Raw genomic sequence first — 26,909 nt, forward strand, 5'->3', positions numbered from 1 at the left:
CACCTGTGTGCCTTACGTCTCCAGTGAACATCCGTGCTACAACTTATACCGCCTCTACCCGTGTGCCTTCTATCTCTGGTGACGTCTCAAGTAACCGTGAGTTGCTTCCCACTTGAAATCCTTATTGACGTTTGATCCTCGTGTCAAGGTGTTTTCTATACAGTATTTTAAGGGACTGTTTTGTGCCTAAGCAGGCATATCCTCGCTGGGCCACGGGTGTAGTGTCTCTATCCCTGCAGGGCTTGGGTACCTGGTCAAAGGACCGCGACCTGCTCACGGGGTGCAGCTAAGCCCATATCCCAATTGGGGGGGGTCACTGGCGAACACCATCCTGTGGGTTAGACTCCGCACCTTTGCCCAGGTCTCGCCAACACTCAAGACCTGTGGATGAGGAGAACGTACATCCAGGCCCCTCGTCTCCGCTTCTTTCCCCAACTTAGGCCCACCACGTCCTCTTCTCCAGTTTCAGACGTGACAGTTTGTGCAGGCCAAATGGAGGCTGCAGGATCCCAAGGTACTGGGTCACTGCAAGAGTTGACCTCTCAGATGGACAACCAGGAGGCGCAACAACAACAAGTGGCTCAGTATTAACAGGAGCTCTCGAGGCAACTGGTTTCGATCCAAACCACGTTGGCTTCTATTCTCCCGGTTCCCCCGCCTGCGGTTCCTGTACCTTCTCCATCAGTCCCTCCACCAGTGGTTCCTACTCCCAAACCCCGACTACAGCTTGCCACTCCAGAAAGGTTTGATGGCGATCCCAGGCGGTGCCGCGGGTTCATTAACCAATGTGAAATCCAATTCGAATGTCTTCCCCAGAACTTTCCCACGTCTCGGGCCAAAGTAGCATATGTGATTTCATTATTAACAGGAGCAGCGTTAGACTGGGTCTCCCCTTTATGGGAACGGGCCGACCCCATCGTATCTACCTATGAGGAATTCGTTTCCGCATTTAAGAGAATTTTTGACGAGCCAGGCCGTTCTGCATCCTCTGACCTCCTCCGAGTGCGGTCCGTGGGGCAGTATGTAGTCCAATTTCAGACCCTGGCATCAGAATTAAAATGGAACGAGGAAGCTCTTAAAGCGTCCTTCCTTCATGGACTCTCTGAGAGGATGAAGGATGAGCTTGCCTCCAGAGATTTGCCTGAATCCTTCGCTGACGTTATTTCTCTCTGTATCAAAATTGACCTTCGCCACCGGGAAATATAGGCTAGTAGGGAAAGAGGTGAACATCTACCAGTCCGCTCTTCTGCTGTTAGTCCGCCTATACCCACCCTAGCTAGTGAAGAGGAACCGATGCAGGTCAACAGAGCCAAACTCAGAGCGCAATAGACGCTTCCAAAATAAATTGTGTATCTATTGCGTTGCACCTAACCACATTCTGAGGAATTGTCCTTTACTTGCGGGAAATGCGAAACCCTGACTGAAGTAGGGAGCATTCAGTTGGGGGTTATTCTCAAGCCATCCCAATTATCCGAGAGTCTTTTAGTAGTGTTGCTTTCCCTTAAGTCCAGGACAAGAAAGGTTCACGCTTTAATTGATTCTGGAGCTGCTGGTAATTTTATTGCAGAGAGATTGATTCACACCTTGGGTGTTCCAGTCGTTTCCCTACCTAATAAATTGTTACTGTCTGGTCTAGATGGTAAAACTCTGGTGGGGCTACCCATTTATTCACTCTCTCATCCTGTGTCTGTCCAAATTGGGTGCCTACATCATGAAATGCTGGAATTTTTTGTGTTACCCGAATCCTCCTATGAGCTGGTATTAGGGCTGCCCTGGTTGAGAAAACACAATCCTGTCTTCGACTGGGATGCTATGCAAATCCTATCCTGGGGTTCACAGTGTTTCCAAGATTGTTTGACCAAGGTCGTTCCAGTATGTAACCAAGCGACGGTTTCCAACCCGGCTAAGAAGTCCCTTCGACCAGAGTCTTCTAAACATTCCCCCCAGCTGGGGTTGCCCGAGGCTTATCAAGACTTTGCTGATGTATTTTGTGAACAAGCCGCAGATAAACTTCCTCTGCATCGACCTTGGGATTGTGCCATCGATTTGCTTCCCGGGAAAAGTCCTCCATGTGGCCGTGTTTACCCTTTGTCCGTGCCTGAGACCGCGGCCATGGAGGAATACATTAAGGAAAACCTTGCTAAAGGATTCATTCGGCCTTCTTCTTCTCCTGCAGGGGCAGGTTTCTTTTTTGTAGGGAAAAAGGATGGTGGACTCCGCCCCTGTATAGACTATCGAGGATTAAATCAAATCACCATAAAGAATCGGTACCCTCTACCTTTAATTTCAGAACTGTTTGACAAGGTTCAAGGGGCTCAGGTTTTTACGAAGCTGGATCTACGTGGTGCGTATAATCGCATTCGAATTAAAACCGGGGACGAGTGGAAGACCACGTTCAATACCAGAGACGGACACTTCGAGTACCTCGTAATGCCCTTCAGTCTTTGTAATGCACCAGCTATTTTTCAAGGTTACGTCAACGAGATCTTCCGGGATATTCTTCATAAATTTGTTGTGATTTATCTCGATGATATTTTAATCTTTTCCAGAGATTTATAGAGCCATCGTCTTCGTACGGGAGGTATTGTTCCGCCTTCGCACTCATCACCTCTTTGGGAAACTTTCCAAATGTATGTTTCACCAAACTTCAGTACCTTTTTTAGGCCATATTATCTCCGGGGGGAGCCTCCAGATGGATCCTGATAAACTAAAAGCAATCTCTGAATGGCCCCTGCCTACTTATTTAAAAGGTACTCAGCGTTTCCTAGGATTCGCAAACTATTATAGGAGGTTTATTCCACACTTTTCTACACTGGTAGCACCCATTACCTCCCTCACAAGGAAAGGAGCCAATCCTTCTAAATGGTCTGTTCCAGCAGTACAAGCCTTTCAAAACCTAAAAGGTGCCTTTTCTCGAGCTCCCATTCTCTGTCAGCCTCAAATAGACAAACCATTCATTGTGGAGGTGGACGCATCCTCCGTTGGAGTAGGCGCGGTATTATCTCAGTCTGCTGAAGATGGGAAGATGCATCCATGTGGATTTTTCTCCCGTAAATTTTCCCCTGCTGAGAGAAATTATATTATAGGCGACCAAGAACTTCTAGCCATGCGCCTAGCCTTAGAGGAATGGCGGTATCTTCTGGAAGGGGCCAAATTTCCTGTCACGATTATTACAGACCATAAGAATCTGATCTATCTGCAAACTGCACACCGGTTGAATGCCAGGCAGGCACGATGGTCACTTTTTTTTTTCTACGTTTGGTTTAAAACTCCAGTTTCGTCCTGGTGTGTTGAACAAGAAGGCCGATGCATTATCTCGCTCTTTCATGACTAACTTGGAGGAGGAGGAGTGTTCTCAAGTTCGTTCCATTTTTGACCCAATTGTATTTGCTCCTACTCAAGTACTGTCCTTGCCGCCTGGGAAAATTTTTGTACCTCCTAATTTACGTAAAAAATTGCTGGTTTGGGCTCATGCATCCTTGTTCGCAGGTCACACTGGAATCACCAAGACCTACCAGTTCTTACTTCGATCGCACTGGTGGCCGACCATGAAGAAGGATGTCACGGAGTTTGTCCGCTCCTGTATCAAATGCGCCCAACATAAAACTCCGCGTAGACAGATGGTTGGTCCTCTTCGTCCCTTGTCTATCCCAACTGCTCCATGGACCCACAACTCAATGGATTTTATTTCTGAATTACCTCGGTGCAAGGGACATAACACGGTATGGGTGGTCGTGGATCGCTTTTCTAAAATGGCACATTTTATCCCGCTCGTTGGCCTTCCTTCTGCTCCTCAATTAGCAAAAACTTTTATTCGAGACATCTTCAGATTACACGGTCTCCCCAGGGAAATAGTCTCTGATCGAGGTGTTCAGTTTACAGCCAAATTCTGGAGAGCCCTGTGTAGTACCTGTGGAATCAAACTGAACTTTTCCTCAGCCTACCACCCACAGTCGAATGGTCAAACGGAAAGGGTCAATCAAGAGCTAGAGACCTTCATTAGGCTCTTTGTGTCATCTTCCCGGGATGATTGGGTGGACCTCCTGCCATGGGCAGAGTTTTCTCATAATTTTAAATTCCATTCTTCCTCTAAATCCACTCCTTTTTTTTACGATTTTTGGTAGACATCCACGAGTTCCAGATTTCCAGAAGCTTCCATCTATAGATGTTCCAGCTGTGAATCAAGAGATTCAATCCTTTTCAGTTTTATGGAATAAAATTCACCTATCTCTAAAGCAATCTTCTAGGAATTACAAGAAATTTGCGGACAGGAGACGTTTGGCGGTTCCTCTGTTGAGAGTCGGGGACAGGGTCTGGTTATCTTCCAAAAATATTCACTTAAGAGTTTTATTGGTCCATATCGTATCATTAAGATAATCAGTCCAGTAACTTATAAATTGGAACTTCCTCCTCAAATGAAGATTTCAAATACTTTTCACGTTTCTCTCTTACGACCCCTGGTGCTCAATCGTTTTCAGAATTGTTCCCCTAAATTGCCTCAAGTCAAGACATTACAAGGCACTGAATTTGAGGTGGAAAAGATCTTGGATTCCCGGCACAGATTCAACACCCTTCAATATCTCATCGATTAGAAGGGCTACGGCCCGAGGAAAGGGCCAGGATCAGAGCCTCTGATGTACACGCTCCGCGACTAATCCAGAGTTTTCATAGGCGATTTCCAGATAAGCCTGTTGGGTGTTCAGTGCCCACCCTTAAAAGAGGGGGTACTGTCAGGGCTCAGCCGGGGATCGGCGCCCGCTTACCGCACCGCCGGCTTCCCCTTTCATCCTGGGTGGTCGGTCGGCCTGCGCGACGGCGGGGGAGAAGCTGAGTATTCTCCCCGCTTGCTGTGGCTTCCTGGAGGGCTGGTGTCCGGCATCGCAAATCCGGACATGGGCGCTGCCATGACAGTCGGCCTATGTGACTGGATCCTTCTCCCTGATAGGCCCGTTTTCAGCTGATGCTGTGCACCTGTCTAAGGCTTCCCCTGGGTATAAAACTGTTCCACAGGTTATGGGAAATTGCCTGAACAACGGTTGTCTCCTAGCGTGCTTTAGTGAGTTCCTGGTCCAGGTTCCTATTCACCCGTACAGCAGCAGTGTTACCACCTTTACCTGTGTGCCTAAACATCTCTGGTGAATACCCGTGCAGCAGTGTGACCACCTTTACCTGTGTGCCTAAACATCTCTGGTGAATACCCGTGCAGCAGTGTTATCGCCTTTACCTGTGTGCCTATACATCTCTGGTGAATACCCGTGCAGCAGTGTACCCACCTTTACCTGTGTGCCTATACGTCTCTGGTGAATACCCGTGCAGCAGTGTTACCATCCCCACCTGTGTGCCTTACGTCTCCAGTGAACATCCGTGCTACAACGTATACCGCCTCTACCCGTGTGCCTTCTATCTCTGGTGACGTCTCAAGTAACCGTGAGTTGCTTCCCACTTGAAATCCTTATTGACGTTTGATCCTCGTGTCAAGGTGTTTTCTATACAGTATTTTAAGGGACTGTTTTGTGCCTAAGCAGGCATATCCTCGCTGGGCCACGGGTGTAGTGTCTCTATCCCTGCAGGGCTTGGGTACCTGGTCAAAGGACCGCGACCTGCTCACGGGGTGCAGCTAAGCCCATATCCCAATTGGGGGGGGTCACTGGCGAACACCATCCTGTGGGTTAGACTCCGCACCTTTGCCCAGGTCTCACCAATACTCAAGACCTGTGGATGAGGAGAACGTACATCCAGGCCCCTCGTCTCCGCTTCTTTCCCCAACTTAGGCCCACCACGTCCTCTTCTCCAGTTTCAGACGTGACAACTGAGCTGCATCTTTGTACGCAGGCTTTTGGATTTGCAGAGTCGTCGGTGGGCGTCTCAGTACAAATCCTGGATGTAGCGACATTAGCATATTTTTGCATAGACGCTGCATACAAAGTTACAGCTGCGGCGGCATTAACGTACATCTCTATTTCAGAGACAGTTGTATACTTGGATGCTCGGCTGACCACAATAAATGGTTTCTTCTTCTTCTTCTTCCTCTTCCTCTTCCTCCTCTTCCTCTTCCTCTTCTCCTTTATTTATATTGCGCCACAAGGATTCTGCAGCGCCTCACTAAGTGCATAAACAAACGAGCAAACAAGAAAATAGCGACTTACAGTACAAAACAATACAGGATAAGGACATAGTTTATAAACATTGCTGCAATAGCGATCATAACACTCACGAGCAGCAGGGCATCAGCTACCAAGTGTTAGGTGCTCTTGTGGGGAGCTTGGAGTAGATCATCGTATGAGTTTGGGAAGAGGGCCCTGATCATGAGAGCTTACATTCTAAAGGGGAGGGACAGACAGACGTGACACATATGGGGTAGACAGTGAGGAAGGAGCATGCAGCAGTAGGTTACTGATGTCCTGCACATTTGAAGAATAGGGGACAGGATAGGTATTTTGTGATGGAAAAATAATTTAATATCTAGTGGTACTTGAAGCATTTGACAATGGACAGTTATAGTCAGTGACTGCAAACAAATAAACAATAAGCAGTCATTGTGAATATTGCTATCAGGTAGTCGTGCAGGGCATTAAGATTCCTGGAAATGTTATGAATGTCATTCACAGCCGAAACCACATATATCACAGGTGTGAAGATGAGCGATCAGTTCTCGGCTCTGTGTCAGCAACCTTGAACAGGCAGCGACTTTTATTACAGCACATGCCAAAGCCAAGCTTTTAATCTCCTCTATCAGTCGAACAGTATAACTAAATGACTATAGTTAAACTGTGGTTTCGTATTTGTGGAACATGACTTTAGTTACTTCCTGGTACAGTATTTGTAGTTATTTAGTGCCTCTGATTGATATTTGCTTAGATTGTTCACTTTAATATGTCCTTAACAGTTGCAAAAGCTGATAGTGTATTTTCTGTATTGTAATTGTTATTTGACTTTCTGCTGTGAATAACCACTTACTAATTTCATAGTAACACACAGAAATGTATTAAAATAAATGATAACTGAACTTGTGGTGTAACCCTGTTTTCTACTTCAGGGTCCATAGGGTATCCACAGGATACCTTGGGGTATAGGTGTGACGTCAGTCGCAGGGCACCAAAGAGTTAAGCTTTCAGCCTCCCAGGATGCACTAGGTCCCCCTCCTATATCCCGCCCCCGGGCCAAGGCACCTCAGTTTAGTTTGGTGCCCGGCCGGAGTCGGGTGCACCTGTTGGAGTGGGGGCTAGAAGAGCCCCTGAAGCTTATTCTTCATGCAGCTGTGGCTGCACAACTGGATGAACAGCATGGACAGTCAGTCCTGACGTCCATGCTGTCTTCCCTACACCCCGCCGGTACCAGAACGCCGGTACTGATCCGGGGATGCTGGTGGGCGTCTGGGGTCACAGCTAGCGGTGACCCCAGATGCTCCGGACCATGGCCGGATTCAAGGGGGACAGAGGTAAGCAGCGGGGTCCCGCGGTGGGTCCCCGCTGATCACATGGTCCTAAGTCCCCAGGCAGGGGGCTCCCTGGGGACTGGCTGCAGCGTGGAGCCAGGCGACCAACCTGCGCTTCCACTACCCCCTGGGACAGCGGACCGCAGCAGAGCGGTAGCGCTGCGGCGTCCCAGGGGTTAAATGCATGCCAGGGGAGCGCGCCTTCCCTGTCTCACAGCCGGCGCCTCCCCCGCTGCACACAGCCCTCTCTGCATGCTGCCGACTGGTCCTGTGGCAGCGCTCCTCCCCCAGGCCAGCCTCCTCTCTGCTCCTCGGCGGCCATCTTCTCCAGAACGCATGGTGAACGCTGCTGGAAGCGCTGGACGGAAGCATCGTGGTCTGGGTGCCCCCGCATACCTCTCCTCCGCTGTGGCTCAGGTCTGTGTATGCAGCGCTGTGTCCTACCAGGCCCTGTGTCTGTGTAGTTGAGTGATCAGCGCTGTTAGTGCAGGAATTGTTATTTCTCTGCATTGTATGTGACTGTGCTAGCGCTGCTGCCTGTAATCTTTTCTTCTCTAAACTGTCAGCTTTATTACTGTCCCTGTTCTTTCTGCTAAAGCCCTTGCGGTGCGGTGCTGCAGGGTGGTCTCTCGCCTATTTAATACTTAATTGGTGAGAGAGGTCACATACGTGGTGCCATCATGTCTGAAAGTGATTTTCCCCTCCGGCTACAGTGTACCACGTGCAAAGTACCGTTAGCGGAGGGGGAGGGTAGCGCGGAGGGCCTTTGCCGGCAGTGTTTGTCCATGGCGCGGCCTATTACGGTTACAGCACCGGTACAGGAGCCGCCCTGGGCTTGTTTCGCTCAGGCGTTAACAGCTTTAGTGGGCCAGTTAGCTCCGCAGCCCGCGTTTACTCCGATGGGTTTGTCCCAGCAGTCTGTGGTGTCGTCACCCATGCAGGGGTTCCCACGACAATTGGTGGTACCCCACAGTCTCCCTATTTCCCCGCTCCCGGGTTCTCAGGAGCCAGCGTGGGTTAACTCCCTGACGAGTTCTGTACAGCACTTGTCGGATGTGTTGCAAGGGGAGTCTGTGATGCGGTCTCATAAAAGGCCGGTGGCGTCTCTGTCCGCTCCTTATGAGGATGACGAAGGGACGTCTGATGATGGGGAGATTCTAGATCCTTACGATCAGGAACCTCTCCATACTAAGGACGCTGATGCTAAGTCCAAAGTATATATTCCTGGACTTATTCGGGCGGTCCGCACAGCCTTGGTGATTGAGGACGAAGTTCCCCCAGCGGCTAAATCTAAGTATGCCTTTTTCAAAGATGTGAAGGGCGATGCCACAGTCTTTCCTCTTTCGGGTCAGTTGGTGGACCATTTAGAGGAGGCGTGGAAACAACCTGGCAAAAGATACCAGCCGCAGAGACGCCTGGCGGTGGCTTATCCGTTCGCGGATAATTATTTTGCGAAGTGGGAATCCCCTCCACAGGTGGATTCTCACGTGACCCGTCTTGTCCGTAGTGCCACATTGCCGATGCCATCCATGTCCTCCCTTAAGGATGCTACGGACCGCAAGGTAGAAATCTGCCTGAAGTCCGCTTATTCCCTTGCAGGGGGGGCAGCACGGCCGGCTATGGCCATTTGCTGGGTTGCCAGAGCGATGGAGCGCTGGGCGGATTCATTAGAGGCTTCTTTTGAATCCGACTGTCCGGCCGATCAGGCGGAGTTGATTGGCAATCTCCGTGATTCGGCCACCTACATCAACGAGGCGGCTCTAGACATTAGTACTCTGGTGTCTAGAATTTCTTCAGCAGCGGTAGCTGCTCGTCGCACCTTGTGGCTGCGATCCTGGAAGGCGGACGCAGATTCCAAGAAAGGTCTGGAAGCGTTGCCGTTTACCGGAGAAGTTCTCTTCGGTCCGGATCTGGATAAGATTGTGGCCACGCTGGCGGCAGCCAAATCTGCCTGTCTCCCGTCGGCCGCTGCTCCTTCTGGTTCGGGACCATCGTCCTTTCGGTCATCTAGGGCCCAGGGCAGGCCCAAACCACAGTCGTTTCCTCGACAGGCTGGCCCTAAGAAATCGGTCAAGCCCCGGAAGCAGGCATGGAGTACCAGACGTCCGGCCCCCAAGCCAGATGACAAGCCTGCGGCCTGACGGTCCGGGCCTCCCTTTGGGGGATCCCAGGGTGGGAGGCCGCCTGCTACAGTTCGCCCAGTGTTGGTCGACCACTACGACAGACACTTGGGTTCTGGAGGTGGTTTCCCACGGATACGCCCTCTCCTTCCGGCACAGACCCCCGGCTCGCTTCTTCACCACGGGTCTCCCATCAGACCGGAACAAGGCTACGGAGCTGCGGAAGGTATTGCACACTATGCTCCAGGCTGGAGTTATAGTGGCGGTTCCATTCTCCCAGAGGGGCCAGGGTTTCTATTCAAATCTATTTTTGGTACAGAAACCCAATGGGTCATATCGTCCGATTCTCAACCTCAAAGCACTCAACAAGTCTTTGCGGGTCCCGAAGTTTCGGATGGAGACATTACGGTCCATCATTCTGGCGCTGGAACCTGGGGACTACTTGGTGTCATTGGACATACAGGACGCTTACCTGCATGTCCCTATTCTTTGGCGCCATCAACAGTTCCTCAGGTTTGCAATCAGCAGCGACCACTTCCAGTTTCGGGCATTACCTTTTGGCCTGGCAACAGCACCACGTGTTTTCACCAAGGTGATGGCGGTCATGGCGGCTTCTCTGCGGCTGCAGGGAGTCCGCATGTTGCCGTATTTGGACGACCTGTTATTGGTGGCAGGATCTCCAGAGCTCCTGTTACGCCACTTGGACCTGACCATTGCACTGCTGCAACGACACGGCTGGCTAATCAACTGGCAGAAGTCCACTCTAATCCCGTCTCGGAGGATTCTGCATCTTGGAGCCTTATTGGACTCGGGACAGCAAAGGATCTTCGTGACGGAGGACAAGATCTCTGCTTTACAGTCAAGGGTGCGCAGTTGCCTGCACAGCCGCCGGGTGTCCTTACACTCGGCGATGAGGTTACTGGGCTCCATGGTGTTGGTGTTCGACATGGTGGAATACGCCCAGTTTCACTCCAGACCTCTGCAGCACCTGATCCTGTCCAAGTGGAACGGGCTGACTCAGTCTCTGAAGTCCCAGACGATTGTGCTCACCCAGGAGGTTCGCCTGTCCCTTACGTGGTGGTTACAGACGACCCACCTCAACAAGGGACGTCCGTTCTGGGTTCCAAATTGGGTCCTGTTGACAACGGACGCCAGTCTTCGGGGCTGGGGAGCAGTTTCGGGTCCACACTTGTTCCAGGGCAGGTGGACGCCGACAGAAGCGGAGCTTCCAATAAATATCTTGGAACTCCGTGCGGTCTTCAATGCTCTCCAGCAGGCACAGCGGTTTCTCCAGGGTCGCCCGGTGCAGGTCCAGTCGGACAACGCTACCACCGTGGCCTACATAAACAGGCAAGGAGGAACTCGCAGTCGGGCGGCTCTCGTAGAGGTCTCTCGGATCCTGGTTTGGGCGGAGCGCAATCTTCCGGCCATATCAGCGGTCTTCATCCCGGGAGTGCTCAATTGGGAGGCGGACTTTCTAAGTCGCCAGGACGTTCATCCGGGGGAATGGTCCCTGCACCCGGACGTTTTTCAACTACTGGTGGACAGGTGGGGTCTTCCAGAAATCGACCTCATGGCGTCCCGGCACAACAACAAGTTGCCGGTGTACGGGTCTCGCACAAGAGACGAAGGGGCGTCTCTGGTGGATGCTCTGTCCGTCCGGTGGACGTTCCGGTTCGCATACCTGTTCCCTCCGGTCTCCCTTCTTCCACGGGTAATCCGGAAATTCAAACAGGAAGGAGGGACGCTCCTGTTGATAGCTCCCGCGTGGCCCAGACGGCACTGGTTCTCAGACCTTCAGGGTCTGTCCGTGGACATTCCTCTGCGGTTGCCGCTACGACCGGACCTTCTGTCTCAGGGTCCTTGCCTTCACCCGGACCTGACTCGGCTGTCTTTGACGGCGTGGCTGTTGAGACGGCCATGCTGAGGTCCTGGGGGTTTTCCAGCTCTGTGGTGCGTACCATGTTACGAGCTCGGAAACCGTCTTCCGCGAGGATATACCATCGCGTGTGGCATACGTTCTTCCAGTGGTGTCGACCGAGAGGTTATGCACCGCGGGAGTTTCGTCTGTCTCGGATTCTCGCCTTCCTGCAAGCGGGACTAGATCATGGGCTTCGCCTTGCTTCTTTGAAGGTACAGGTTTCGGCCCTATCTGTCTGGTTTCACCGTAGGATTGCTACAATCCCGGATGTGCGCACCTTTATGCAGGGTGTTCTCCGCATTCAGCCGCCCTTTGTTCCACCTGTGGCGCCTTGGGATTTGGCTGTGGTCCTGAGGGCTCTCCAAGGACCGCCGTTTGAACCACTGGGCTCAGTGGATCTTAAATGGCTAACAGCTAGGACTGTTTTCCTTCTGGCCATTGCTTCGGCCAGACGTGTTTCTGAGTTAGGGGCTCTTTCTTGTAGACCCCCTTTCTTGGTTTTTTTATGGGAACAGGGCAGTGCTCCGCACTCGGCCCGAGTTTCTTCCCAAAGTTGTTTCCCAGTTTCATATTAACGAGGAAATAGTTGTTCCGGCCTTTAACTCACCGGGTCTTTCCGTGGGTGAGGCCTCTTTGGATGTTGTGCGGGCCTTAAGGACTTATGTTGACCGCACTTCTTCGTTTAGGAAGTCGGACGCTTTGTTTGTCCTCTTTGGCTTCCGTAAAAAGGGTTGGCCTGCTTCAAAGCAAACTTTGGCAGCCTGGATCCGTATGGCTATTTCTGAAGCTTATCTTCATGAAGGCCTACCGGTCCCTCCTTCTCTGAAGGCTCATTCCACTAGGTCTGTGGGTCCTTCGTGGGCAGCTCGACGTGGTGTCTCGGCAGTTCAGATCTGCAAGGCTGCTACGTGGTCTTCTGTCCATACCTTCGTGAGGTATTACAGGTTTGACACCTTCGCCTCTCAGGATGCTTCCTTCGGGCGGCGGATTCTCCTTTCTGCACAGGAGCGTCCCCACCCTTAAAGGATACTGCTTTGGGACATCCCCAAGGTATCCTGTGGATACCCTATGGACCCTGAAGTAGAAAATATGAGATATGGTAAGAACTTACCCTTGTTATCTCTATTTCTACGAAGTCCATAGGGTTCCACAGGACTCCCGCCCTGTCGCACCTGTGCTGCAGATGGGCTTTGCTCTGGTCACCGGTTTTCCGTCTCCCTCTGGTGAGAATGTGATTCTTGTATGTGTCCAGATCTTTGTTCTCTCTCTTCCTTCTCCTCCTCCGGCCTATGGCTTGGTAACTAACTGAGGTGCCTTGGCCCGGGGGCGGGATATAGGAGGGGGACCTAGTGCATCCTGGGAGGCTGAAAGCTTAACTCTTTGGTGCCCTGCGACTGACGTCACACCTATACCCCAAGGTATCCTGTGGAACCCTATGGACTTCGTAGAAATAGAGATAACAAGGGTAAGTTCTTACCATATCTCATATTATTTGTCTGATGAGCGTTACCCATCTGTGCAGACACATACACAGCTCAGATACATTACCTTCTGCATACTTTTAAGCAGGGGTTTTCAACATTCGGCCCTCCAGCTGCTGGAGAACTGTGTATCCCAGCAAGCCTTGCCAATGTTTTTAGCATGCCTTAATAGCAAAACTGTGTCAGGGCATGCTGGGAGGCGTAGTTTCACAGCAGCTGGAGGGGCGCATGTTGAATCCCCCTTCTTTACAGTTTATGTAACCAACATTTACATGCATGTCATTTCATTTCAGGATCTGCATGAACCAGCATTGCATTGTTTTTCTCTCCAAGTCTAACATTCAAATATTATACAATGCAATATGTTAAGTAATACAAAGCCACTAAATAGTTGCTAAATGTGTTATGCAGTACTAATACTAAAGGTTGAAGATGCATTTTTGTACATTTGCAATATTTTCTATAAATGCAACAGCTAGCATGTAATAAAGTTTCTACTTCAGGGTCCATAGGGTATCCACAGGATACCTTAGGGTATAGGTGATGACGTCAGTCTTCAGGCACCACAGAGTTAAAGTTTTCAGCCTCCCAGGATGCATCTGGGTCCCTCTCCTATACCCCGGGCCAAGGCATCCCAGTTTCGTCGGTGCCTGGCCGGAGTCGGAGGCACTGTGCAGAGGGGGGCTATGAAGAGCCCCTGAAGTTTCTTTTAAAGGCAGCGCTGGCTGCACATCTGGGAGTACAGCATGGACAGTCAGTACTGACGTCCATGCCGTCTCCCCTACACCCCGCCGGTACCAGAACGCCTGTACTGATCCGGGGATGCTGTCTTGGACCATGGCCGGATCCCAGGGGATAGCAGGTAAGCAGCGGGGTCCCGCGGTGGGTCCCTGCTGGTCACATGGTCCTGAGTCCCCAGGTAGGGGGCTCCCTGGGGACTGGCTGCAGCGTGGAGCCAGGCGACCAACCTGCGCTTCCACTACCCCCTGGGACAGCGGGCCGCTGCTGAGCGGCATGCGCTGCGGCGTCCCAGGGGTTAAATGCATGCCAGGGGAGTGCGCTTTCCCTGTCTCACAGCCGGCGCCTCCCCTGCTGCACACAGCCTCTCTGCTCTGTCTGATTGGCCATAGTGTGTCAGCGCTCCTCCCCCAGGCCGGCCTCCTTCATCCTCTGCTCCTCGGTGGCCATCTTTGAAGCATGGTGAACGCTGCTGGAAGCCTGTGATGGTGGCATCGTGGTCTGGGTCCCCCAGCATACCTCTACTCTGTTTGTCACAGGTCAGTGTATGCAGCGCTGAGTCCTACCAGCCTGAGGGTCTGAGTAGTTGAGAATCAGCGCTAATAGTGCAGGGATTTGTTTCTTCTGCATTGTATGTGACTAATCTGCTAGCCTGCTGTCTGTACTTTCACTTTCTACTGTCAGCCTTATTACTGTCCCTGATCTTGCTCTGCTCAAAGCCCTTGCGGTGCGCGGTGTGCAGGGCGTTATTCACACTATACCAATACGTATAGGTGTGAGTGTCACATACTTACCATCATGTCTGAGACTGACTTTCCTCTCCAGCTCATGTGTAGTAAATGTAAGGTACCAATAGCGGAGGGGGAGGGTAACGCGGAGGGGTTATGTCCCCAGTGCCTGGCACTGTCACGGCCGATTATGGTCCCGGTCCCGGTACAGGAACCTCCCTGGGCTTGTTTCGCTAAGGCGCTTACAACCCTTGTGGGCCAGCTAGCTCCGCCACCTGCGTTTACCCAGACGGGTTTGTCCCAGAAGTCAGTGGTGTCGTCACCCATGCGGGAGTTACCGAGACAATTGATGGTACCCCACAGTCTCCCTGTCCCTTCCCAGGTTTCTCCGGAGCCTGCGTGGGTTAATACTCTAACTACATTGGTTCAGCATTTGTCCGATGTTTTACAGGGGGAGTCTGTGTTGCGGCCTCATAAACGGCCGGTGGCGTCTTTATCTGCTCCTTATGGGGATGACGATGAGACGTCAGATAATGGGGAGATTCTAGATCTATTTGACCAAGAACCTCTCCGTACCAAAAAGCCGGACGTTAAGTCCAAGGTGTATATCCCTGGTCTTATTCGAGCGGTCCACTCGGCTTTAGTTATTGAGGATATTGATCCTTCGGTGGCCACATTCATATATGCCTTTTTAAGGATATTAAGGGTGAGGCTATGGTGTTCCCTCTTTCTGATCAATTAGTGGATCATTTAGAGGAGGCGTGGAAAAATCCAGGTAAACGGTTTCAGCCCCAGAGGCGCTTAGCCGTGGCTTATCCGTTTGCGGTCAATTATTTTTCTAAGTGGGAATCCCCTACGCAAGTGGATTCACATGTCACACGCCTAGTCAAAAGTGCCACGTTGCCTATGCCTTCGATGTCATCCTTGATGGATGTCACTGACCGCAAGGTGGAGATCTGCCCCAAATCCGTTTATTCCCTTGCAGGGAAGCATCCAGACTTGCTCTGGCCGTGTGTTGGGTAGCCAGAGCTATGGAGCGCTGGGCGGATAATTTGGAGGCGTCTTTGGCTGAACAGACCGAGTTGGTGGGCAATCTTCGAGACTTGGCCACTTACATTAATGAAGCGGCCTTAGATATTTGTATGCTCACTTCTAGGATCTCCTCTGCAGCCGTGGCTGCTCGTCGCACCTTATGGTTGCGTTCTTGGAAAGCGGACGCGGATTCCAAAAAGGGATTAGCAGGTCTGGACACTATTTGGTCCAGATCTGGACAAAATAGTAGCTACGTTGGCAGCAGCAAAATCTGCATGTCTTGCATCTGCTACGATTCCTTCTAGTGCTGGTGGGTCGTCCTTTTGGCCTCACAGGGCCCAAGGAAGGCCTAAAGTACAGTCCTTTCCACGGCAGGCTGGGACCAAGAAATTGTCCAAGCCCAAGAAACAGGTCTGGAGTACCAGACGTCCGGCTCCTAGGTCAGAGAGGCCTCCATCCCGGTTCTTTACCACAGGCTTTCTGCTAGACCGGAGCAAAGCCTCGGAACTGCGGAAGGTTTTGCACACTATGCTCCAGGCTGGAGTTTCAGTTCATGTTCCAATTATTCTGGCACTGGAACCTGCGGACTACATGGTGTCATTGGACATCCAGGACGCTTACCTGCATGTCCCTATTCTTTTGCGCCATCAGCAGTTCCTCAGATTGGCAATCTGCAACGAACATTTCCAGTTCCGGGCACTGCCTCTTGGCCTGGTGACTACTCCACGGGTATTCACCAAGGTCATGGCGGTCATGGCGGCTCTCCTGTGGACGCAGGGAGTCCGACTGTCGCCTTATCTGGACGACCTCCTGTTGATAGTGGGGTCTCCAGAGCTTCTTTTACACCATCTGGATCTGACGATTGCGGTACTGCAACGTCACGGCTGGTTGACAAACTGTCAGAGGTCCACTCTCACCCCGTCTCAGAGGATCCTGCACCTCGGGGCCTTATTGGACTCCAGGCAGCAGTGGATCTTTGTGACGGAGGAAAAGATCCTTGCTTTGTAGTTGAGGGTGCGCAGTTGTCTGCAGTGTCGTCGAGTGTCGATACACTCGGCAATGAGGTTATTGGGCTCAATGGTGTCGGTATTCGACATGGTGGAGTACGCCCAATTTCACTCCAGACCTCTGCTGCTATTGATCCGGTCCAGATGGAATGGATTGCCTCAGTGTCTCAAGTGCCAGATGATGGGGCTCACTCCGGACGTTCGCCGGTCTCTAACCTGGTGTTTGCAGACGACCCACCTCAACAAGGGTCGCCCGTTCTGGGTGGCGAACTGGGTCCTGTTAACAACGGACGCCAGTCTCCGGGGCTGGGGAGCTGTCACGGGTCCACACTTGTTTCATGGCAGGTGGACTCGGGCGGAAGCGGAGCTTCCAATAAACATTTTGGAGCTCCATGCGGTGTCGAGAGCTCTCCAGCTGGCAAAGCCGGTTCTCCAGGGTCACCCTGTGCAGGTCCCGTCGGACAACGCCACCACGGTGGCCTATTTAAACCAGCAAGGAGAAACCCAAAGTCGAGCAGCACTCGCAGAAGTGTTCCGTATTCTGGTCTGGGCGGAGCGCAATCTCCCAGCATTATCGGTAGGGTTCATCCCGGGAGTCCTCAACTGGGAAGCGGATTTTCTCAGCAGGCAGGACGTGCATCCGGGAGAGTGGTCTTTACACCAGGATGTCTTTCAGAGTCTGGTGGACAAGTGGGGTCTTCCAGAGATAGACCTCATGGCGTCCCGGCACAACAACAAGTTGCCGGTGTACGGGTCTCGAACAAGAGACGAAAAGGTGTCTCTGGTGTATGCCCTGTCCGTCCAGTAGACGTTCCAGTTTGCCTACCTTTTCCCTCCGTTTTCCCTTCTTCCGCGGGTAATACGGAAATTCAAATCAAGAAGGAGGTACGGCACTGGTTCTCCGACCTCCAGAGTCTGTCAGTAGACGTTCCTCTGAGGTTACCATTACGACCGAATCTGCTGTCACAGGTTCCTTGTCTTCACCCGGACCTGACTCGGTGTGGCTGTTGAAACGGTCATGCTAAGGTCCAGAGGGTTTTTCTGGCTCCGTGGCGCAAACCATACTAAGAGCTCGTAAACCTTCCTCGGCAAGAATCTACCATCGTGTGTGGTATACTTTCTTCCGGTGGTGTAGACCTAGAGGGTATTCCCTTAGGGAGTTCCGCCTGTCTAGGGTGTTGGCTTTCCTACAGGCTGGACTGGATCATGGGCTTCGCCTGGCTTCTCTGAAAGTGCAGGTGTCTGCCCTGTCAGTCTGGTTTCATCGTAGGATTGGGCTGTGGTCCTGAGAGTTCTCCAGGGACCGCCATTTGAACCACTGGACTCAGTGGACTTTAAATGGCTTACAGCTAAAACCATATTCCTTCTGGCAATTGCCTCGGCCAGAAGGGTTTCGGATTTAGGGGTTCTCTCTTGTAGACCCCCTTTTCTGATTTTTCATAGGAATAGGGCGGTGTTTCGCACTCGTCCGGGATTCCTTCCCGAAGTGATATCCAGTTTTCACATCAATGAAGAAATTGTTGTGCCGGCTTTCAATTCACCTGGACTTTCAGTGGGTGACGCCACTTGGGATGTTGTGCGGGCATTGAGAATTTATGTTGACCGCACTTCTTCTTTTAGGAAGTCGGACGCCTTGTTTGTCCTCTATGGCTTCCGTAAAAAGGGTTGGCCTGCTTCAAAGTAGACTTTGGCAAGCTGGATTCGTATGGCAATTTCAGAAGCTTATCTTCATGAAGGTCTTCCAGTTCCCTCCTTGGTGAGGGCTCATTCCACTAGGTCTGTGGGTCCTTCGTGGGCAGCTAGACGTGGTGCCTCTGCAGTTCAGATCTGCAAGGCTGCTACGTAGTCTTCTGTCCATACCTTTGTGAGGTATTACGCTTTTGACACCTTTGCCTCTCGGGATGCTTCCTTCGGGCGGCGGATTCTCCTCAGCACAGGAGCGTCCCCACCCTTAAAGGATACTGCTTTGGGACATCCCCAAGGTATCCTGTGGATACCCTATGGACCCTAAAGTAGAAAATATAAGATATGGTAAGAACTTACCTTTGTTATCTCTATTTCTACGAAGTCCATAGGGTTCCACAGGAGTCCCGCCCTGTTGCACGTGTACTGCAGATGGGCTTTATTCTGGTCACAGGTTTTTCCGTCTCCCTATGGTGAGAATGTGATTCTTGTGAGTGTCCGGATTTTTTCTTCTCTCTCTTTCTTCTCCTCCTCCGGCCTATGGCTTGTGACGTAACTGAGATGCCTTGGCCCGGGGGCGGGGTATAGGAGAGGGACCCAGATGCATCCTGGGAGGCTGAAAACTTTAACTCTGTGGTGCCTGAAGACTGGCGTCATCACCTATACCCCAAGGTATCCTGTGGAACCCTATGGACTTCGTAGAAATAGAGATAACAAAGGTAAGTTCTTACCATATCTCATATTATTTAAATTCCACAAAATGTAAACTATGATTATTTTCGGGGGGGGGAAATGTAATAGCCTGCGAGATTCCGGCGAGTTTGCCTGTTTTTTTCTTTTAAATGTGCCAATAATTTAAGAGGCAAAACCAACCTGGACGGGTCAATGTGTTTTTACGGATGCTAATTTTATCATGACAACCGCTCTCACCACTAATGCTGCGTACACACCGTACGATTAAACAGTTGCTTACAGCAGTTTGCATAACGTAAAATATGCAGATTGGTTCTACACATGCACAGAAAACTGGCCGCATGCATTTGCATTAATCTGATGGAACCACTTGCAACTGGAGAGGTAGATAGGGGGAGGGAAGGAAATCGTAGCTTGGGTACAATAATGATGTATTCGCATAATTGCAAACAGATGCAGACCAGCGCAGAGATGCACATATGCCTGCAAAACTTGTATAAGTTGCAGGTGCCTAAGTGCAGTTGACGAAACACAACAGTGATGATGATCATGATCGACAGCACTACTTAACCACTTATGTCTACTGGTGAATCTTGCGATGTGCACAACTGTATGGGAGAAAATGTAAATTTTTTTTTCCCCCATACAGCTTTTCTGTCCGATTTGCGTCCAACTCCATTTCTCATATTTGCAAAGTCTGATGCTGGTGTAAAGGAAGGATTCCAGACACCTTATCTGCGATGAGTCATAGGTGCAGCCTATCTGTGATTTGGTCAGTGTGACTGTTAGTGTAACTATGTTATGTATTTATGTGTATTTTATGTTGTGGGCAGAATTCTTTTAGCTTCTGTAAAATTCCTTGTATGTGGCATTGTCTTTTTGTGTTACACATTTCTTATAGCTTCTAAAACTAATTTGGGAGGTGATTTTGATAAATCACTGACTCGAAAAAAAAAAATCCCAACAAACTATTGTATTATGTTTAATAATGTCTAAATGGTTTGTGTTTTTATTTTATGCCTCATATCGCCATGTCCAGTTCTTTAGTCTAGCTATGGTACTGCTCTGTTTTGTTATCACTTACTGCTAGCCAGGGTTAGGCCATTGCCGGATTAAGGGGACTATTTATCATAGGAAGAAGCAGTGGCGTCACTAGGTGGGTGTGGGGCAGGGGCGTAACTGTAATGGGTGCAGGGTGTGCGGTGCACATGGGCCCCTGGGTGGGCCCACTCCCTGCATCCAGTTTTTTTTAATACCTACCTCTCTGAAGTCCTGAGTTGGCTGTAGAAGCGCTGCACATACACCTGGAAAATGGCCGCCATGACCATTTTCCCGGCGGTTTGCGGATACGCAGTGTGGAAATCACTGGGAAAATGGTGGCCGCACCATTTTCCCAGTGACCTGTGCATGCACAGTAGACTCTGGGTACAGACAAGTGCCCAAAGTCTACTGCTTCGGGGATGGGACAGGTGGCTCTGGACGGGGAATGCACACGTGCCCCCTCTTCTCTTAATATGCCCCTGGTGTTTGGTGTACAGACCGCATCGGGTGACACCATCCAAGGAGATGACCTCAAAATGACGAAAAGATGGGAGCAGGCGCTGTATAATAACGTCACAGTGCAGCGCCCTGCTCCCGGTCACTTAGGAGGAGCTGGCACTGCAGCGCACAGCCCGGATCGTGCTCCCAGTCCCCCGGAGCTATTGGGTCCCCAGCTAGCTCCTGGTGTTAGAGGCGCACTCTGCGTTACTTCTGTTACTGGAGCAATTTAGCCGCCGGGCACCAGTGCACAGCGGCTCTCCACGGAGGCCTGACCTCCAACTTATGTGCATGTGTGGCTCCTCAGCGACGCGCTTCTTCCTCTCCAGCATCCTTAGTATATGGATTATTATTATTATTACATTTTATTTCTAGGGCGCCACAAGTGGTCCGCAGTGCCGTACATACAGTAAAGGGTACACAGAACATTACATAACAATACAGTAACCAAAATATAAACAGAACACAAGTAACAATTAGGAACACAATTCTCCATACACAGTACAGCTCTGAAGGTGAAGGCTGTTATAGAAGTGCTAGAGAGGAAGGCTGTGAGACAGTGGGGAGGAGGACCCTGCTTCTAGGAGCTTACAATCTAGGGGGATGTGCCCCTGAGGGTGCCCTATTAAGACCCCCAAACTCCACTGTGCCACCACCGCACCATATAATATAAGCCCTGATGCCACCACTGTGCTTAAGCCAGCATAAAGTCTGCACATACACTGGCACAACCACAATGCCCAGGATATCTCTGCATCCTGTAACTGCTGCATTACTGTAAACTGTGTTACCGCCTTCCTGTTTTTACCTGGTTAATAAACCACTTCCCTGGTTAAGTCATCTGCCATGTAGACTGACCTGTTTTTGCGCATTGCTAACACCTACCACTGCAGTGTCTGCCAAAACTTTCAGCATCACCAGATGTGATGCACTGATGCTGCCAGAGCTGGTCAGTTTAGACCAGAGGAGTCGACTTGAACAGCCGCACAGCACCACTTAATGGCAGGGATGGGGAACCTCCACCTCGGGGGCCGTATAAGGCCCTCGGAATCATTTGGTCTGGCCCTCAGAGCTTTTTTCTGCTAACCTCATCTTGCTAGCAGGATGCCTAGAATGGCACCCTGCAGCCAGAATCTATGCAGCAGTGCCGTCTGGAGCGTCCTTAGGGCGCTACAAACGGTCACACTGCTGCTCTTACAGCTCCCCAGATCATCTTGAGGTTGCTCTGGGCATTGCTGTAATCCCCGGCCGATTGTGGCCCGCCTCATGTGACGTCATGTGGAGGGGGCGTGGCCTGCATTGGGCCTGCGAATAATGTTATATACAGTCAGGTGCATAAATATTGGGACATTGACAGAATTTTCATATTTAGGCCTCTATTCACCACAACAATGGCTTTGAAATGAAACAAACAAGATGTGCTTTAACTGCAGACTTTCAGATTTAATTTGAGGGTAATTACATCCAAATCAGGTGAACGGTGTAGGAATTACAACTGTTTCTATATGTGCCTCCCACTTTTTAAGGGGCCAAAAGTAATGGGACAAACTAAACAATCCTAAATCTAACTTTCACTTTTTAATACTTTGTTGCAAATCCTTTGCAGGCAATTACAGCCTGAAGTCTGGAACGCATAGACATCACCAGACGCTGGGTTTCATCCCTGGTGATGCTCTGCCAGGCCTCTACTGCAAATGTCTTCAGTTCCTGCTTGTTCTTGGGGCATTTTCCCTTCAGTTTTGTTTTCATCAAGTGAAATGCATGCTCAATCGGATTCAGGTCAGGGGATTGACTTGGCCATTGCATAACATTCCACTTTTTAGCCTTAAAAAACTCTTTGGGTGCTTTTGCAGTATGCTTTGGGTTATTGTCCATCTGCACTGTGAAGCGCCATCCAATGAGTTCTGAAGCATTTGACTGAATATGAGCATATAATATTGCCCGAAACACTTCAGAATTAATTCTGCTGCTTTTGTCAGCAGTCACATCATCAATAAATACAAGGGAACCAGTTCCATTGGCAGCCATACATGCCCACGCCATGACACTACCACCACCATGCTTCACTGATGAGGTGGTATGTTTAGGATCATGAGCAGTTCCTTTCCTTCTCCATACTCTTCTCTTCCCATCACTCTGGTACAAGTTGATCTTTGTCCATAGGATGTTGTTCCAGAACTGTAATGGCTTTTTTAGATGTTGTTTGGCAAACTCTAATCTGGTCTTCCTGTTTTTGTGGCTCACCAATTGTTTACATCTTGTGGTGAACCCTCTATATTCACTCTTGTGAAGTCTTCTCTTGATTGTTGACTTTGACACGTATACACCTACCTCCTGGAGAGTGTTCTTGATTTGACCAAATGTTGTGAAGGGGTTTTTCTTCACCAGGGAAATAATTCTTCAGTCATCCACCACAGTTGTTTTCCGTGGTCTTCCGGGTCTTTTGGTGTTGCTGAGCTCTCCGGTGCGTTCTTTCTTTTTAAGAATGTTCCAATCAGTTGATTTGGCCACACCTAATGTTTTTGCTATCTCGCTGATGGGTTTGTTTTGATTTTTCAGCCTAATGATGGCTTGCCTCACTGATAGTGACAGCTCTTTGGATCTCATATTGAGAGTCGACAGCAACTGATTCCAAATGCAAATGTCACACCTAGAATCAACTCCAGACCTTTTACCTGCTTAATTGATAATGAAATAACGAGGGAATAGCCCACACCTGTCCATGAAATAGCTTTTGAGTTGATAGTCCCATTACTTTTGGCCCCTTAAAAAGTGGGAGGCACATATAGAAATCGCTGTAATTCCTACACCATTCACCTGATTTGGATGTAATTACCCTCAAATTAATCTGAAAGTCTGCAGTTAAAGCACATCTTGTTTGTTTCATTTGGTGGTGAATAGAGGCCAAAATATGGTGGTGAATAGAGGCCAAAATATGAAAATTCTATCAATGTCCCAATATTTATGCACCTGACTGTATATCAAGATGTCCCTCGGCAGAAAAAAGGTTCCCCACCCCTGACTTAAGGTAAATGAACCCACTATATGACATTGCATAGGGAGGGGGGGGCTCCATGTGTTACCGCACTGGGTGACACCAGCCCTAGTGACGCCACTGGGAAGAAGTCCCCTAAATAAAGCAAAAATGGATGTTAGGGCTTCTCACTAGTAATCAAGCCCAAAAGCTGATACTAGCCTTTCCCGGTTATTACCATCTCAGGATGGGGATCGTAAGGGTTGATAGAGGAAAAATCCTTCCATTAAAAGCTACTTTACATTTTTTTATATATTTTTTAACTACATAAAGATTTCTTTAATATACCTACAAGTTTAACTTTTGAAAGTCTGCAATAGAAGCTTCATGATTTCTGTATTCGAAAAAAAATTTGAATGGGCTTAATTATGATTTCAATTAATTGATTTTATGAAGTCAAGGTTAGTACAGCAAGTTTTGTATGCCAAAGATGATATAGAAAAATTGGCCTAGAGGGTAAAAAGTGTAGATCGAGTCGTGGCTGCCCTCCTCATAGTTCAGTCTTCCCTGTCATTTCTGCTGGCCAGCATGGCTGAGGCAGGATACTCAGTCTTATTTCATGTGGTTTGCACCAGCTGACTGAAAGGACTGATCTCGCACACGCCATAACACGACTAGTTACACCATGGAATGACAAGATGCAAGCAAACACGATTCTTTGTAAATGTGCGTTTGCCGCTAAAAAACGTTCTGGTGATAAGGTGTGAGACGCACCTCAACATGATTCTTAGGAAAAGACCAATCAGGGGAAAATTTACTATGTAAGAATGCTCCATCACACCCCAGTTCCAACTGTTTGATCATACGTGTGGATGTGATTTGGCTCTGCTTAGCCTGCACTTGTGTGCGTCTATTTTTGGCACATAACGCTGCACAAATTCATGCAAAATACGCTCTGTAAACGGGTGTAAGTTCAGCTCTGCATTAGTCTCATAGACAGGACTACATTTGAGCTGACAGAAGGTTTTCAGGAAATCTATTCTTCTAGTTTACAGGGAAATTTCCTCCTAAAGTGCCATTGAGTAAATATTTAAGACAGTGATCTCTTGCTGTATGGATGTATCTCTATAAAGCTACATACACAAGCTGGTGGTGGTGAGAGGACCATTAACTACTGTGCTGCTCAAGACCTACTAGACAGCAGCAGCGGTGGCTGATTGCTTGTGTTTACTATGTATTTACAGCCACTTGCAAGCAAAAGAAATGACTTTGGAATGAATCAATGAAGTATATTTAATTGTTTCATTATTCTGTTGACTAAAACACAGACAAAAAATAGCTGCAAGGCATTTGGGATTATTGCCCTTACCTACTAAACTCACCAGTGAGTGAAACCTCTTGGATCAATGTTTGCAGTTACACATAGCAACCAAATGCAAGTATGCCTGATTTATAGGTAATGTGATGTGCTTGCTACTTGCACTTTAAATGTAATATGATTAAAGAAACCTGATATGGAAATGGACTTAGAAATAACAGTTGGCAGAAAGCTGAGCAGCAGCGCACAATGCCAGTCAGTGGCGGCACAGGTGAGAGCAATCCTGCCAGCTGCCATTCTGTGCTCTACGTTTTACCTTCCTCTGGATCAACACAATTAGAACTTATGAAAGGCAGAGCAGCTGAGACCTAAGTCTAATTACATTGTACTGTAATATTATTTGTAAGTATCACCTTTATTAACAGACGCAAATAGCACTGGAAGTTATAAGACAATTTCTTGCTCGCTCCATACATTCAATGGGGCTGATGATTGATGAACACAAGTACGTTTTGCAGATGGGTCTGGTGTCTTTTTGGTGAGGCAAGTTGACAAAATTGTGGGCTATGCAGAGTTGTGCGTATGTGTAAGCTTCAGATGCATCTCCAGAGATAGGGCACATGCAAATGTGCTCTGATAATGACAATGACTTTTAATCCAAGCATGCGGGTAGGGAAGGTCCAGATGCACAGATGCGTACAACTCGCCATATGGGCAAATAAATGCATTTAGTTCCATGCATGCAATGCAAGTGTAATTGTGTCTGAGTTGCATTCAACTCTGCATGGGTCCCTTTTAGTTCAAATCACTTAGATCTGCAAGAAATAATTTAAACAACATAATGATTTAAATCGTACTTAATGACAACAAATATTATTGCCTATTTCCTTTTTGTTTCACTTTAATATAAATATAAAAATATCTAAGTATAAATAATGTTTTCTGATTTCATAGTGCATGGAAAATACAGTAAGACGCTTGCAGAGTTTAATCGGTCAGTAGAGTGCCATTGTCTTTGTTCCATAACCTCCTATCCAACTTTTAAAGCAATGCTGTCAGTATTATCCCTGTGTGATAATCCCTTCACAATGCAATGTCTTCATGTTGTAACCTTGTGGCAGGGCAGCAGCATGATGTCACTATTGCAGTAACATGCCATTGCTGGGGATGTGGCAAAATGTGACCGAGAGCAGGCAAAGTGCGTGAATGTTAGGAGAGAAGTATGAAACATCTGATTTGGTCCATTGCATGCAGAGAACATACATCAGGGCATAGCCTTGAATTAGACACAACTAAGTAAATAACATTTTGATAACATTTACACTTCTCAGAAAAACTATACTATACTATACTAACTATACTATTACATATATTTAAATGTAATGTAGTAGACGTACATGACTGCCAGGAGGCAGGAGTTATTTACTGTATTATCATTCTGGTTAAAGACCTGTCTGGATTTGTTTTGAGAAACAAATCCCCATCATATTATATATATAATAGAGACAGTCCTACATCTTCTGTTTTCTATTTAAATACTGAAATAAAATAAGTGTATATAGAAAATCTCTCTGAGGTTACTGCCTACACAGGGAGATAACTTATTACACCTGTGTGACAATAGGTGAGGTAGAAATTCCAGCCCAGCCCTCTGTCTCCCAGGCTCTGTGTTTGTCTCTGAGGTTACAGCAGCACTGTACATGGGCCCCTCCTAGCTCCGTGACATCAGGGACCTTTGCACTCCCACTCCACTTCCCAAAATGCTGTGACAGTGGCTGATGCTCATCGGCTGCGAGGAATATCCTTCGTGGAGCTAGTCACCTGCATTTCATTAGGAGGAACATTTCCTTATTATTCTGGATTAGATTGCAGCCTCAAGAAAACAGCAGAAGGTTTCTGTCGAATAAAGGTACTGTGTATATTTTAATCATGTATTAAATCCTTCTTATTAAAGTGCATTTAGAACATTTAGTGCATTAGGAAAAGTTCTTCGGTTTATCCCATCAGCTGGGAGCTTTTTCTAGGTTATATTCTATGTAACGTATGAGAATTCTCTTTACATGTAGAATGCAGTGTAGCCTACCTACTTGATAATCCTAGAAACCTTTTTCACAATGAAAGGGCAGATGTGACATCACATTTTACTCTTTTGCGGTTCTTGTAACACAGTGCTTGGTTAAACTGATTTAGCCTCTAAGGGGTAAATTTCCACTTACTGACACTGATGTGATCTTTGCCGT

At 48.8% G+C, this 26,909-nt stretch overlaps 1 protein-coding gene across 6 annotated transcripts in view; it reads left to right on the top strand.

Annotated features, from left to right (window-relative positions):
• The window catches only part of LOC148508451 (uncharacterized), a 262,947-nt gene that overhangs the window by 69,927 nt on the left and 166,111 nt on the right, over nucleotides 1–26,909 (top strand). The window contains exon 1 of one of the 6 annotated variants that reach the window (XM_088444559.1): nucleotides 26,398–26,578. The exons of the other annotated variants lie outside the window; for them this stretch is intronic. The gene's annotated coding sequence lies outside the window, so the exon portion shown is untranslated. Of the gene's footprint in view, nucleotides 1–26,397; nucleotides 26,579–26,909 lie in introns of those variants that run through there. 6 annotated transcript variants of the gene reach the window in all.

This window comes from Taudactylus pleione, unplaced genomic scaffold (assembly GCF_031769625.1).
Source record: "Taudactylus pleione unplaced genomic scaffold, aTauple2 ptg000366l, whole genome shotgun sequence".
NCBI lineage: Eukaryota > Metazoa > Chordata > Amphibia > Anura > Myobatrachidae > Taudactylus > Taudactylus pleione.